Below are 15,604 nucleotides of genomic sequence, written 5' to 3' on the forward strand. Positions count from 1 at the left end.
CCAGACTGGTCCCTAACCCCCCCCCCCCCCCCCTTTTCTTCCAGATAAAACTTTTCAGTCTGGAAATGTTCCAGAGGTAGTCTGGAGACTGGGAATTTTTTCTCTACAGATCATAATTTTCCTTCTTTGTCTGGGTCCCGTCCCTAATGTTTTTCCATGAAGATCCTCATCGACTGAAAGGTGATATTGGGGTCAGGAGGTGGGACTGCCAATTTAGGACACAATAATGACTAGATAAAAAAATCAGTCATAATGTTACGTTATGTAGAATTTTTAAAACTTTTACTAAAAGCACTTTTAAATCACTAATAAAACTTAAGGATTTTCACATTTTCATAAACTAGGTAAGAGAAGCATCCTACCCATGGGAGGACTGGAATTTCAGACAAGTTCCATGACTTGCTTTTCACTTGGTAGAAGCAGAACCAATATGTTTTGACCCAGTATGTTGGCTGCATTGTACCTCAAAACTCTTCTCTTCACAAGGGCTGCAATCTGAAAGGCAGAATCTCCCAAGCCTGCCCCAAAGGGGAGCGAGGATAAATCCAGGGTAAAATGATTTGCACAATAAATATTTGTTGATTGTAGACAAAGGAAAGCTCCTTCCTTTATCAGAAGACTCCTTTGGATTCTTTTAGGTATATCTGCTAAAAAGAAGCAGATAACTAAGCAAACAATGAAATGCTATTTTGTGACTCTCAAATTAGGTAAAAATGTTTCTTTTCAAACATTCAGTCTCAGAATTTGATAAGACTAGCTGTTTCTCCCTGTGGCTGGTGGGAATGTGGGTTGGGACATCCTTTCTAGAAAGCACTTTGTATTTAGCAGGAATCTTAGCACAGTAGTTACACCTATAGAAACTTATCCTAAGGAAATTGGATTTATGCCAGAAAGGTATTCATGGAAGCATTATTTATAATAGTGAAATGTCTGAACAGCCCTAATTGTCCACTGTTAGTGGAATAGTTGAGAAGATTTTGGTACATCCGTAAGTGGATCCATAAGTGGAATTCCATGTAGCCATTGCAAATGATATTTGTGAAGAAGAATTTTTAATGACATGGGGAAATGCTTATGAAACAGGTGTGAAAAACAGAATTTTAAAACTTTGCATATAGTGTGATCTCAGTTATGTTAAAATACGTGTTAGGAAAAGATTGGAAGGAAAGCCAAAATATTTATAAGAGTTTTCATTGGGTGCAGAATTATACAGAGGGTGCCAAAAAAATGTATACACATTTTAAGAAAGGAAAAAATTATTAAAATTGTGATAATATATACCAATAACAAAAGATGAATACAAGTCATGTTTGACTTCTGCAATTACAAGAGGTACTCAAAGTGGTTACTATCAGCGTCCAGACACTTCTGATTACGGTGAACTACTGCTTGAGCAATGTTGACCAAAGTGTCCACTTGTATACATTTTTTGGCACCCCCGGGGTATTTGAGTTTTACTTCCTTCCTTGCATTTTTCTGTGCTTTCCAAATTTTCTATAGTAGACTTGAAACATTTTCATGTTCAGAAAAAAGTCAATAAATATGTTAATAAGGAAATAGACTGCCTCCCTTCTCGTACCTTTCTAGTTCTTAGAGTATTCACTAGATATGATGACATATTTCTGTAATAGTCCTCCTTTCCTCTTTCCAAGAAATGGTCTCTCTGTGTTTTCCCCTGTACCAATCCTACCTCAACTTCTTGTTCAACTACTCTATGATATTCTTAAAGACAAACAAAACAAAAATTTCAATACCTATTGAGTGTTTTTCATATGTAACCGAGCTCGTATAATCCCCTCAACAGCTCTGCGAGGCATCTACCCCCTCTACTCCATGGGTAAAGTAGGAACTTGGCTAAAGTAGGAGGGTCAGGAACTTGGCTGCGATCGCACAGTGAGGATCTGCTCCGAGTCTGTCTTCTTTCTCTGACAGCTGTGATTCACCCTCTGAAAGTTCCCTCCTTGGAAAGGTCCTTTGGCATTTACTTACATGCTACTTTGTGTAGCATCTCTGGTGATGTTATTCAATTTTTAAATGAGTGTATGTGTGTTTCTCCTCTTCCCCAAATATTCTAGGTTCCTTAAAGTGAATGCTCAGATATCCTCTATGTAGCTAGCCCACTGATGAACAAATAATGGGCTCTCTCGTCCTTTACTGAACCTTTATTTAATGAATTAATGACTTTTCTATGTGGCTTTGGCAATAGAGCTAGGCTCAGGGGCTGTCAGGGCTTTGGCAGGGTCCCCACCTTCTCATGCTGGCTTTAGCCCAGGGAATAACTAGCTTTGGCCATGGTTTTGAGGGGATGCTTACAAATCCAGTGATGCAGTGGCAAGCAATCTGCCACCTCCTGTTGCTCGCTCTGCAGCTGGTTGATTTGTGTGTGAGTGTGTGTGCATGTGTGTGTATGACAGAAAGCTGTACTCTGTCCCCAAATAGGCTTGAAGCCAGTAGGGGAGAAAGCTTAGGGACAGACTTCCTCCTGATGGTGGATGGCAGGAGGCAGCGGCATTAAGGGCCTTCTGAATGCACTAGGTCCCCTGTCTCCTCCTGTCTCCTAAAAGAAAAAGAACCATTCTTGTTCCTGAAAGAAAAAACCCCCAGAAACTTCCTTAATGGCAGTAGGGTTACTCAAAGGTACAAAGTTAATGTATTTCCAAGTGATAAAAAAAGGAGGTTATTTCTCAAGGGGCAAGTAATTCTAGCAGAGAGTTACAAATCTCAAAGAGACAATGCTATCAAATGTCAACTACTTCCAAGCTGGTGTTAGGTGGGAAAAATGGTCCCCCTCCCCCCCATACCCCCCCCCCCCCCCCCCGCTGTACCCAGCCCACTCCTCCTTCCTGAACTCCTTCTGTCTCTAACACCTACAAGTAAAATGACTGGAAATACACCTAAGCTTTCCATCTTGCAGCTATATCCCAATTTTGGAAAATCATTACTGGTTTTCTGGGTGCCATTTTCATCCTAAATCTGTGATATGTTGAATTTTAAAAGGTCTGACTTCACTAAAATGAGATTATGAGTAATCAGTGTAGTAGTCCTACACAAAGAGAAACGCTAGACTGTTAACCACATACAGCCACTTTAGAGTCACCCTGATAAATCATTTTAACAAAGCAGCCACTTAACAATGCAATGATCATTACTTGACTAGTTCCACTGCCAGGAGGATGCATTGCTCTTAAAGTTTGCTCTGCTCGAGAGGCAGGTGCCTTTGTGGGTCTGATCAACAACAACAGACAGATCCAGTGCTGCTGCCTCAAAACTTATAGTGCAAAAAATAAATAAATAAAAATTATGGTGTCAAGCTGGGAAAGAGGGCTTCATTTTAGGAAATAATTGAGTGAGCAAATCCTGTTCTCCATGGAAAACGCTTGTCACTAATTTCCTTACACTAGTAATTTATTGTCAGTGACCTCAAGTAGCTATATAATAAGAGGAAGTGCCCAGAGCCCTGTGGACAGTCTGCTTTCTAAAGAGAACTATGCATCCCATGGCATGGCAGAGCCAGGGTGCTCCCAGAAATGTGGTGATTTGATCACCCAAACAGATGAGCTTTGAGATTTTGCTGAGATCATTCTACCATTCTATCAAGAGTTTTATATTAGTAGAAGGACAGAGTAGGAATTGTGTGTGTGTGTGTGTGTGTGTGTGTGTGTGTGTGTGTGTGTACGTAGGTAGGTAGGTAGGTAGGTAGGTAGCTAGGTAGGTAGGTAGGGGGATCCATGCAATGTTCTAGCATGAGCAATTTTCTAAATCCAAAGCCAGAATTTTGCCTTTGGAGTGACTTGTAGGTCTAAGGCACAAGCGACAAACTCCAGAAACCTGAAGATATTGTAAATGAAGGAGGCAATAGGGTGTGGTGGGGATTATGGAGAACTAGAGGGTGTGTGCCCTGCCTGTAGTGGGTAGCCGCTATATCCTTTATTTGAGCCTTATCTTCGAATTTTTAAAGAGAAGCTGAAGTCCTGATTTTTCATGAGAAATCTCTTAAGTTTATGGTGTTGATTCAAAACAAATAAGCAAGCAAGCAAAGCAAACAAAAAAACCCCAAAACTCTTTAAGCTCCCAGTTTACACTGGCCTAAGGTGTTGGCACTAGGAATCAAAAGAAAGATTGGGGGTTGGGCGACTTGGCAGGATGGAACTTGATCCCTTGATACACACAAGGGCAGCAACAGAAATAGCCAGAAGTGGCCTCAGAATACTTTTGGGATGGCCTCTGTGCCACAATTTGTCTATCACTCCAAGAATGAAATTAGTCACTTTGGCTTTCCTGAGATGATCCCCCTTTCTGGCTCCCAGCTGTACTCAGATTAATATTTGGGACCCTGAGGAGCATTAACTCAATCTTCCTGTGGCTCTGTTATCTTCCCTCAACGCAGGCTCTTAACCTTCTTGGCCACCTTGATGCATGAGTTCTGAGCTCTTATTTCTTTCAACTACTCTAAGGCAACATCCTCTTTAAACAGGAGGCCCGACAATAGAAAGGAGGATTGCTAGCTGAACAGTGTAGCTCAGTGGTTCAGAGCATGGGGCTTTGGAGCCAGCTCATGTAGGCTCTTGAGAGCTGACTGCACGCGTAATCGCTTCCAACTCCACATTCAGGGACATCACTTCAGTAGCCTAAAATTGCCCAGAGTGGGAATATGAGGTCTGACACTTAAGTATGAGAACATCCTAGAAAAAGTGTCACATATCTCATTGCTGAATATCACTATCAAGGGGAGTCACCTTCGAAGTATGCCTCGTGGGAAGCTATGCACTGATGCCAGTGCCTAGTCCACCCTTCAAAGCAATTTTGGAACTCTCTCTGGAATGGCCATCAGAGCTGTCATCGCATTAGTCTTGATGTCCTGAATGTCATCAAAATGTCTTCCTTTCAATATTTCCTTTATTTTTAGGTAAAGAAAGAAGTCATTGGGGGCCAGATCAGGTGAGTAGGGAGGGTGTTCCAACAGTTATTTGGTTACTGGCTCAGAACTCCCTCACAGACAGTGCCTGTGAGCTGGTGCATTGTCGTGATGCAAGAGCTCCTTTGGGACCATTTTTGCACACAACTTTCTCATGCCAAGATTTTCAGTTAAGATTTTCCTAACCATTTCTCTACTTTGTTTACCTGGTCCTCTCTGCTTCTCACAGTCAGCTGACGATTTTGACGCACAATTCGACGAATTTTTGCAATGTTTTCGTCAGTTCTGCTCGTTACTGGCCGCCCTGACCTCTCCATCAGTGGAGCATTCTCTCCTGTCAGAAAAATGTGTAATCCATTTGTACACTGCTGTTTTCTTCATGGCATTATGCCTATAAACTTGGACTAACATGTCCCTGATTTCATTTCCACTTTTGCCAAGTTTAACAAAAAATGTAATATTTGTTCGCTGCTCTAATTCAAGCTCGGGTATTCTTGCGACGGCACACAAAAACACGCAACAAAACGACAATGAATGCCACTCAGCAAGACACTGCCACATGTTGACACAAACACAGCTGTGAGACACTGATATACCAAGGTTATGAAACCTTACCGAGCTCTTTGTACAGTGCTGCCAATGTAAGCACACGGTGGCAAGTTCGCAAACTTAATTGGCATACCTCGTGTTTATATATGGAAATTTGCAGATGCTATAAATCAGGGCTTATTTACTTATTACTGAGAGGTTGTTTACCAGAACACAATTTACCTTCGTAGATCCTGGGCAAGCATATCTCCAAGTTTCCTTTTTTCTTTTTCTTTCTTTTATTTGTAAATCCAGATAATAATAGCATTTCACTTTCTGGATTGTTGGGAGGATTAAATATGATCGTGCATGAAGTCTTTAGCACAGTGTGGCGCACTTAGTGCTCAATAAACATTCCCTATTATTAATATAGGCTCATATCTCAGCTGCTGAAGTGTCTTTCTTGTTGAGGGGTGGCTTTGATTAACCAGGCAAATGGCTTTCTCCACCATTACCCATAAAAGTGAGGTAAAGGGAAATGGGGCCTTAAAGCGTGAAATGTTCTAACTGTGGGGCAAAAGAAAGACGTATGTGATGGGGGAAGGAAAGAAAAGTAATAAAGCTTCTCATACGTGCCTTGAAAGCCCCCTCCTGTAGTTATGGAGACCGAGATTCAGGGTTGGACGGGATCTTTGAACCCATTCGGTCTCCATTCCAAGGAATGCCTTCTACAACCACATAGGGTGGTCCCATCTCTGAACACTCCCAGGGATGTGCAGCCCGTTGCTCAGAAAGGGAGCCCATCCACTGCTGGGCAAACCCCACCACCAGCCTTTTCCCCGAGGTACCTGCCTACCCTGTTTTCTATCCACCGGGCCTAATTTACCTAGAGCTTACCTGGATAAGAAGCCAAGCGACGCAGCCAAAACCATCTTGAGGCTAAAGCAAAACCTGCCCTTCCTGAGGCGGCTTATTTCTGCAGCCACAGGGATGAGCCTAACGAGAGGCCTCTTTGTTCCATTAACAAGTTTGAGAATGGAATCAGGCCAGGTTAGGATTTCTTCTCATAAAGGAAATTATCTCCAAACATGGGAGATTTGGGGATTAAGTGACTCAAAAGATTTAGTGCTGGACTTTTTAAAGTCTCCCAAGCCTTTCAGACGTACTCGCTGTGCAGAGAAAATGTGGGAGGAGCAATAAAACGCGGAAGCAGGCAATTAAAGAGCGAGATTAACTCCATCTTTGCTTGGCATTACATTGGGGAAACCAGGTTAAGGCGAATACTTAAAAAATTATCTGAAAATCCATGGCCAAACGGGTCTCTTTGTAGCAGGTGCCGATGGCTGCATGGAGAAACCATTGTTTTATCATCGAGCCGTCCCTCCAATCCCTTTCCATCAAAAGCTCAGGGAATTTCCTGGAATCTCTGCAAGTTGAAGATGGCTCTGTGTTGGAGCAGTTTCTTTTTAAATGAAGTAAACAAAACTGTGTTTAGAGTCATTTCAGGTTTTCTTCCTTGGTTTCCCACTGTATTATCATCGCTGTGGTTAACATGTTGTGACGTCATCCCCTGGGCTGTTTACTCGGGTCCAATGTGCTGAATGCCACCGTCAATGGCCCTGCTCGTCTTGGAGAGTTGAGGTAGGGCAGCCCCTCTGAGGGAGCAGGAATTAAATGTCCCACGTCTACCCTGCTGTCCCCTTTATTGTTCGAAAATTGGCTCATGTGCGGATGGTTTACTGTTTGTTTGGGGGCAGAGGAGAATGACCTCCCCAGCGACACTTTGAACAACTTGGAGCAACTTGGATGAAGCCTTGCCACACACAGGTCTCCATTTGCACGTCCAAATTGCTGAGAGCTTTATCTTTGATGATAAATGGGAGGGCATTCCAATTCCATCTTTGAGCTTTTTCCCAAATTGATTCAAATTAGGCTTCTCAAGACTGAATAGGATTTTTGTTCTCTGCCAAGTAAATTTTCACTTAGGGTTAGGGTTCTGGTGGCCAGTTACTTTTTTTGAGAGAAATGTGTATATATATTTTTTTCTAGCTGCTTTTCATGCCATCCCATATAGGGTGTGCTAAGGTTTTTGTCATAAATTGGCAATTTGCCAGGCGAAAAAAAAAGAACCACCTTCTTTCTTTAATCAAAGCTCCTCCCCCAAGTTCACTACTTTTTTCTCTCCCACACCAACACACACACACACACACACACACACACACACACACACACACACACCCATAACTAACCACCCCAGAAACCCTTATTCTCTAGCATTTCTGAATTTGTTGATGTCCCAGCTCCTTCTTTCTGTCTGTCACATACCTGCCCTGCGCCTCAGCCTCACTTCTCAAAAGTGGAAGGCTCACTGGGACCCTGCCATGAATTTCCACCGAGGCTTCTGTTTGAGTTCTCATGCTGAGGGGCATCAGACTGGCTCCCTTGTTCCTGGTAGGCAAAGACCTCCTCTGCCCTTATATGCTAAACATAAACATTTAATAGATCCTGTGAGAAATCTCCAGCCTCTTCTCTGAAAGCGTGACTATACAGAAAGTATTTCTTGTGCCCATTCCCCACTAGCCAAGGGGGTTCAGGTGAACTTTACTTACTTTCTGGAGTTTGTAATGTGAAAACAATAGGTTGTTTTCCAAATCTGGAAAAAACGAAAAACATAATTATGTATATTTTTTTCAAACTATGCTTTATTATGTCCTTGAAAAATTTCTGCTTTACCTTCACCTGAATCGGAGAGAACCGCTGTCTCTTCTGACCTGTTGTCTGCAGTCTCTGACCCCACGCCTTTGTGTCCTTGTGAACAGAGCAAGCTAGGTCTTGAATGAATTCTTTAGAAGAAAAAGCTGAAAATGGGGGAGGGGGAGGCATCCATAAGACTCAGAAATTGGCAAAAATAAGCCAATACGAAGTCAGAGTCTTGCGTGTCCTCATTCCCCGCCCCCCGCCCCCGCTGTCCCACTTTGTTGTAAATCTAAAGAGTTCTTCTGTTTTCTCCTGAGAGCAAGGGAAGTAGGTTTTTTAACTATGTAGGCTCTCCGTTTTCTGTGTTGCCAGGGGGCAGAAATGCATATACAAGTCTCTGTGTTTCTTCACTGGCCAGGGGCTGTGTTGCGGGTGCCATAATGTCCCTGGTCCTGAGTCCCCTTCCAGAATTTCCACAGAAGCTGAGGCAGCCACGGAATACCAGGTGTTCCTGTCTGGTGATGGACTCCCCGTATTCCCCGACGGGACAACCCTAGGGAGTCCTCCAGTGATGCTATTCTGGTCCTGCTCCCAGACCTGGCTTCCGGGGGTGAAGGCTGTGAAGAGCTAAAAAGAATTCTACCCAGAGAACCATATGTGCAAAGGCAGGGAAGTGTAAAGCAGCAGGCCGTGTCTGGAAACTGGAGTAGGTGGTTCTCCCTGTGTGTGACTTGGCGTTAAGGGAAGAATGGAAATGTGAGTGGGAACCAAATGAGATGACAGTGTAAAACCACGAGCTTTGCAGATGCTAAAGTGCCAGACAACTATCAGGGAATTCTATTAATTATTTATCTTCCTGGATTGATATGAGGATCATACAAAGTAATCTAAAAGGCTACTTTGTAAACTGAAATAACATTAATTAAGAGTTAATTATAGAGATAAGATGTAGAATAGATTGGAAGGAGGAAGCTGGGGTGGAAGGAGCATTCAGAAACCTATTTGGATAGCTCAGGTAGGAGATTGTAAAGGTCTGGGCTACTGGATAGTGGTGGCAATTGAAGAAGGTGAATGGAGAGGAGAGATCGTGGGGAACCAGCATGTGGTGACTCACTGATGTAGGGTTGAGGAAGAAGGTGGAAGACTGGAATTTCAGTTAGGGTGTGATGAATAGAGGTCGCGGGGGAAAGCTATTTGTAAGGAAGGAGAGGCGATGCTGTTTAGAGAAAGTCTGAAGCCTTACCCTTTTATTTTTCAAAGTTTGGGTGTTGGTTTCTCACCAACACCTGCATTTGACTTTGTGGGCTTTTGTGCATCGCAAAGTGTCTCATGATATCCTGTTACTGATGTCATTGGGGTGACTTCATCTACTTGCACATCTTTAGAAGATAACCATCAGGGTTGGCAAACTTGGCAGACAAAAAAAAAAAAAGAAGTAGATTTCAAATCCTTCCCTTACACTTCTGAGGCCTCTGCTTGGGTACGATCTGGAATTTATTCTCCAGGCTAGGACACTATGTCAGGTCAAAGCAAATCAATATGTGGTGACTGCACACCAGTTATGGGAACTGTGCTTAGAGCTATAGGAGAAGAGGCAGAAGGCAAGAAGCGACCATCTTTCGAAATTGAAATAAGAGCTCAAATCAATGTCTGTACATAACAGTTCAGATACAATCGTCTGTGACATTTATGGTCATAGATCAGATGAATTATACAGAAAACAAGAAGTGGATGGCACCACCCTTCTCAGACCTACAGAATCAGAGTCACTAAGGTTGGGGCCCAGTAGGTCTGAGGAAAGAGTCATTGCAAACCAATGTGCCGAGAAGAGATGGAATCTGAGCTGAGCCTTACAGGGAAGCTATAGTGCCACTACACCACTCACCCTTTGGTTGGGCACAGTGTTGGAATATCATACTCAAGACGCCTGAAGTTAAAATAATTTCTGGGGGCCGGCCCGGTGGCTCAGGCGGTTGGAGCTCCATGCTCCAAACTCCAAAGGCTGCCAGTTCAATTCCCACATGGGCCAGTAGGCTCTCAACCACAAGGTTGCCGGTTCGACTCCCACAAGGGATGGTGGGCTCTGCCCCCTGCAACTAGCAATGGCAACTGGACCTGGACTGAACTGCGCCCTCCACAACTAAGACTGAAAAGACAACAACTTGACTTGGAAGAAAGTCCTGGAAGTACACGCTGTTCCCAATAAAGTCCTGTTCCCCTTCCCCAATAAAATCTTTAAAATAATAATAATAATAATAATAATAATAATTTCTGGGTTCCTTAATTGCAAACACAATTTTTTAGCAGAACATTGAAGATAACTTGCTTTCTACTCTTGTTTTTATTTGCAAATTGTGCCACAGTAATTTTTAAGGAAATAAGTGTTCTTTGTAAAGGTAAATGGAGTAAAGGCTTCTAGACCTTTACTCCATTATAACCGTGCTTTGCTGAGTGTCCAGTCTACCTTTGTGTGTCCAGATTTGGTTCTCAGAGTGCGGCTTAAGGCTGGTCCTAGATATAATTTGCTATAGGAATTTATTTTTAGGCCCATTTTCTCTTTCCTTCTTGGCCTCAGATCACTTTTCTGGCCCTTCGGTTTATCACTGGTGGCTCATTTCAAACACTGCCACAATTCCATAATTGGATTTTTGGGGTGATACTTACTGTTCAGGAACAAGTAAGGACGGGTGAATGGGCCCCTGGGCTTTGATCCTGACAGGGTGGTTTGCAATATTTGGACAGTAGACCCCCAGGGTAGGTATTGTAAAGGGTCCAAATATTTTCAAGTCCCAGATCTTACTTCAGACTGAGTAAACAATGCACTACAACTTTTCAAATGGATGTGGATGCTGTTGTGATTAATAAAATGCCACATTTATTTGAAAGTGACTTGAATTTATAGTTTGTTTGTTTGGGGGGTGTTTTGTGTGTGTTTAAGAATGCTCTTCATTAACAGACACGAACAGCATGGCCAGCTTTCCTCTGGTGATTCATGAAACTTTGTGGTTGTTAAAAGTGATCTAGTTTGGTAGAAGAAAGGCAGCCCTGCAGGGAGTAAAGTTTTCCTCTGGTGCCCAGGGCCTACCCCTCTTAGGGCAGCTAGGGAGAGAGCTTGGGAAATAACAGATAGGGAATGGGACAGAAGGAATGTATCTCTGTACACTGATTACTACTTGGCTTGTAGGCGGGAGCTACCAACCAAGACCCCATCTGAGAGGGCTGTCATTTAGGAGGCAGCTTCCAGGTCCTCTAAACCTATCTCCCACTCTGGGAGAAATCCCGTATGGAACTTTCTGGAAGGGTGAGCATCTTGCTTGGCCCAGGCCCCTCACACAAAGGGAGCTTCCTCCTACATTAAATTCAGATCCCTGAACCTCAACCTTGGCGTTTCTGATTTGGTAGAGCTGAGGTGGGGCCTTTGTCATTTGTATTTTTAAAAAATGCTCCAGGTGACTCTGTTACCAGCCAGAGCTGAAACAGAAGACTGTTATGAGAGGACAAAAATATTCTGCTGCAGTGCTTTTTGTTTGTGAAGTACTCACTAATGCATGAACAGCGTCATGGTGAGGCTCCTGGAGGCCTAATGTTGACACCCCTTTTCTTCGTTCTGATACCCACCCTGGTAGATAGATCCTTATTTCAAAAAACGAATGAATTAGGGCCCAAGGAAGTGAAACCAATGTGCGGGCTGGGGAGTGACAGTTGGTGCCCCAATGTACAAATGAAACCAGGGAACACTGGGTGTGATGAGCTCTTGAGGGACAAACAGTTATGACCTTGAACCCACAGTTGAGATTGACAAACACAAAATGGGCCGCAGCTCAATGATAGGCGGACCCTGATGCTGCTGAAATCAGGGGAGGGGAAGTGCCCTTTCAGAGGCTTGTGACACACCCAATTCCACATCCAACCAGTCTACCTTTGGCAAAAGAATAGAATCAGTTACAGAGCTTGGGCTCTGGAGCTGAGACACCTGGGTTTACTAACCCAGGGACTTTGGCCAAAGTTACTCGATGTTTCAGGGCCTCAGTTTCCTCATCGCAATGGAGATAATGCAAAGTGGTACCTCCCTCTTGCGATGAGGCTAGCTGTCAGCATCAGCCTTTGTGGCACACTGCCTCTGTGCTGGTCCTGGGTTCGGGATGTCCCATTTTGGAAGCTGATGTGAAAGAGCCCATGTCGAGGATGCAGGGGAAGGAGGAGGACAAAGGCATCAGAAGTGCGTATCGTTCTTTATGTGAAGGAGAAGGACCAGGGATGCCAGATGTCTGCATGCTCTCTCTCTTGCATGCCACAGCGGGTGGACGCTGCACTGGGTTCCCCCAGAGGCTGGTGGTGAGCAGGAACATGGCAGCCACCATTTCTTATGGCTGCTCCAGTGTGTGGGTGGCAAAGGGCTGCTTCCAGGGCAGCAGCCCACCCTCCATTGGCTCCTGCCTGGTCCCTGAGGAGTGAACTTCTCATTAGGAGAGGCTCTTCTTCTGGTCCCATGGATCCCAAAGATCACTGGGACTTGCGTTTGAGATGCCACTGAGCGGTCGAAATCTGCTTACAGATGGGCCCTGAGAGGGGGGTGGCTCCCACATTGAGGCCAGTCATGTGATGCATCCTCGTCTACTTGGGGCTTTGCTGCTTTGCTCACCATGACATCTTAGCCCACGTGACTGTAAAGGTCTCTAAACCTATAACCTCCAGGTGACCGTCCCTTGGGGAGAAGCAGAACTATCATGAGGCTGTCCAGAGCTTTTACTTGAGAGATGAGTTAGACTTCTCTGCTCAGTCTGCTCTAGGTCGAAGTAGACTGCCACCAGCAACTGTCCAGGACTTCCTAGCAGCTAGGCATCCGCAGGAATAAGCGTCCTCTCTTTTCCAGCCTACCATTTTCCTGGTATTTTCTTCCTGTTCACGTCTTGCAAAATGGTATGAGTTGAAAGAAAAAGTCTGCTGTGCTGTACTAGCCACCTACAAGGTAGTACCTGCTGCCTTGGACGTGAGGGAGGGGCATTTTTATACCCCCAATCCCATTGTCCTTTATTACTCTTTGTTCCTCCTTCACACCCCCTTCCCAGACAAATCCTTTTGCTCCTTGATTTTGATAACCCTGTGGATGAGCCATGAGATAGCAGAAACCGAGCCCTCTCTGCTGTTGATAATTATAGTTCTTCTTCTCGGAACTCCTTTCTTTTTGTAAATGCCCACCAGGTGCCCCGAACTACAAGATGATACTTGTTTGTTTGGTAAAGGCTTGCAGATACGAAGAGTCAGAACCAACAACTCCCCAAAGATAAGAAAGAGGTTTCCTCAGTCACTGAGTCACCACATTAAATGTTCACCCGGCTCACTGGCTGAAATGAATCAGTGGTCCTTTCAGAATTCCCTTTAGCACAATATTTCAAAGAAATCTGTGACTGAGATTGCGATTCATTTTTTTTTTTTTTCTTCACTGCAGCTGACTATTTTGCATTTTCCCAAGGTGAAACTCAGCCTGTCTTTTCAGGTGTTGAGAAAAAGTCAACACTTCAAACTTGAGAAGGGGGAAAAACCCAGCTACCAAAGGGAAGCCTGAAAGCTTTCTTTTCAAGTGTAGGAAAACGCTTCTCAAAATCAGATCCTGAAAACTGAGCTGAGTGGTTTGCTGTGCGCAGCTTAGTGGTGGCCTGGATTTTTCTCTAATTTTCTTCTTTTTAAAGGGCAACACGTCTTCCTTCTGGTTACCATCATTTTCTTAGTGTTCCTGACCTCCCAGAGTCTGACTTATCTAACAGCACCTTCCTGACCCTCTTCATCAAAGGCAACTGTTCCCTCCATGGGGATCTCCTCACTGACCTCTCGCCAGCACAGATTGTGGTGATTTTTCTATGGAGCAGGGGTCATTATCCACCCATTCTGGGCCACCTTCTGCACTGGTATAAATCCTCCCCATCTTTGAGCCCCTCTCCAATCCAACTTGTTGGCTAAAAGGTTCCCAATGAATATTCAGCTCCTTTCTTCCCCACACATTTACTGAGCACTGACTGCATTCCAGGAGTTAGACATGGAAATGCAGCAGTGCACAAGGCTGATCAAGAATCCAGACAAATGCACAGGCACTTACAGTCTAACCTGAGCCAAATCCAGGAGGGCTTCCTGAAAGAGGCAACCTCAAAACTAAGACAAAACGAGTAAGTTAATCAGGTGAAGGGAGTAAAGAGGGAGAGCTATAAACATAAACATCTTCTTGCACCCTGCTTTGCGTTAGCTTGTATTGTTCCTATGCCTAATGTGTATATGTTGTTACCTTCAAGATATTGTAACTTCTTGAGGGCAAGAGTCTGTGGCATTTTTTGCATTTGTCCTTCTCAGGGCTTTAGCACAGTGCTGAACACTTTGCAAGGAAGGAAAGTCACATATATTATGCCTGCTTTGTGCTCATCACTTTGCATGCAAGGGGTTGTTTAAAGTTACTCTGTTACTGAAAGGAATTGGAGGTGGTATGGTTAGGGCAATACTGGCGGCTGAGCATTTGTGTGACTTTGGGTGAACCTCTAAACTTCCTCTGGACCTCGATCTGTTCATCTGTAGAATCAAGGGATTCCACTACAGTAATTTCTAGCTCTGTGATCCTCTTGTTCCCGTGGTCTTGCAGAGCCAGCTGGTAGTCGTTGAACTGGTGGAACAACTGCAGAAAGTGGTTCAGGGGTTAAGTCAGGAAATCCAATGTGGAAACGAAACCACAACCCCAAATGCTCAAATGTGATGCCAGGTGGAGACCAAGGAAAGGATTCTGAGAAATGACCCCACCATGAGCCCCACTGCCTCCATCCTCCTCTCTGTGCCCAGGGCCAGCACAAGCTGCCAACCAGGGAGGAACAATGTACCCTCGGGCTTTGTTCGGAGAGGCCAGTGGAGCTTTCACTCCGAAGTGTCAACACCTGCAGTCTTGTAACCTAGGCTACAGAAATAGCAAGTGAGTGTGCAGAAGGCAAGTTGATAGTGTAGACAGTAGACATTCACAGCAGAGCTTTGGTGCTAAAAACACCTAGTTCAGGACATGATGTACTAATTCAAGGGTGGACCCCCCCTTTTTTGCTCTCTCAAACTTTTCAAAAACAGGAAGAAGTTTTGTTCAAATGTAGACACCAATAACCTATGTCCTTTTTGAGAGATCTTGGAAGCCAGCCAAGAAAGAAAGCTACCTTCACTAAGGGGATGCTAATCACTTTTTTTCTCTCTCTCTCTCTCTCTTTTTCTTTTTTCACTCTGAGCTTCTGATAGCATTTTGGAAGGTTGGCACAAGGCCATCTGAAACCACACTGGGGTGTTAGGTAATCATGTTTTCATTAGAATGGTGTTCTGTGGTTAAATTTTTAACCGTCTCTTTGTAGTTTGGAAACACACATACTATATTTTGGAACCAAGGAGAGACTTTGTTATACGCAAAAAGGCGGGAAGATGGGCCGCCCATAAGACACTTCCCTGTGTATT

At 44.1% G+C, this 15,604-nt stretch overlaps 1 long non-coding RNA gene across 1 annotated transcript; it reads right to left on the reverse strand.

Annotated features, from left to right (window-relative positions):
- Window positions 1-79: 79 nt before the first annotated feature.
- Window positions 80-8,325, reverse strand: LOC141572214 (uncharacterized). Its single transcript, XR_012497464.2, has 4 exons — window positions 8,177-8,325; window positions 8,053-8,096; window positions 6,341-7,406; window positions 80-644 (listed from the first exon to the last, which is right to left on the reverse strand). It is a non-coding gene; the product is annotated as an uncharacterized LOC141572214 (long non-coding RNA).
- Between the last annotated feature and the right edge of the window lie 7,279 nt (window positions 8,326-15,604).

Source organism: Rhinolophus sinicus, chromosome 17, assembly GCF_057876585.1.
Source record: "Rhinolophus sinicus isolate RSI-liver-muscle chromosome 17, RSI-T2T, whole genome shotgun sequence".
NCBI classification, from domain to species: domain Eukaryota; kingdom Metazoa; phylum Chordata; class Mammalia; order Chiroptera; family Rhinolophidae; genus Rhinolophus; species Rhinolophus sinicus.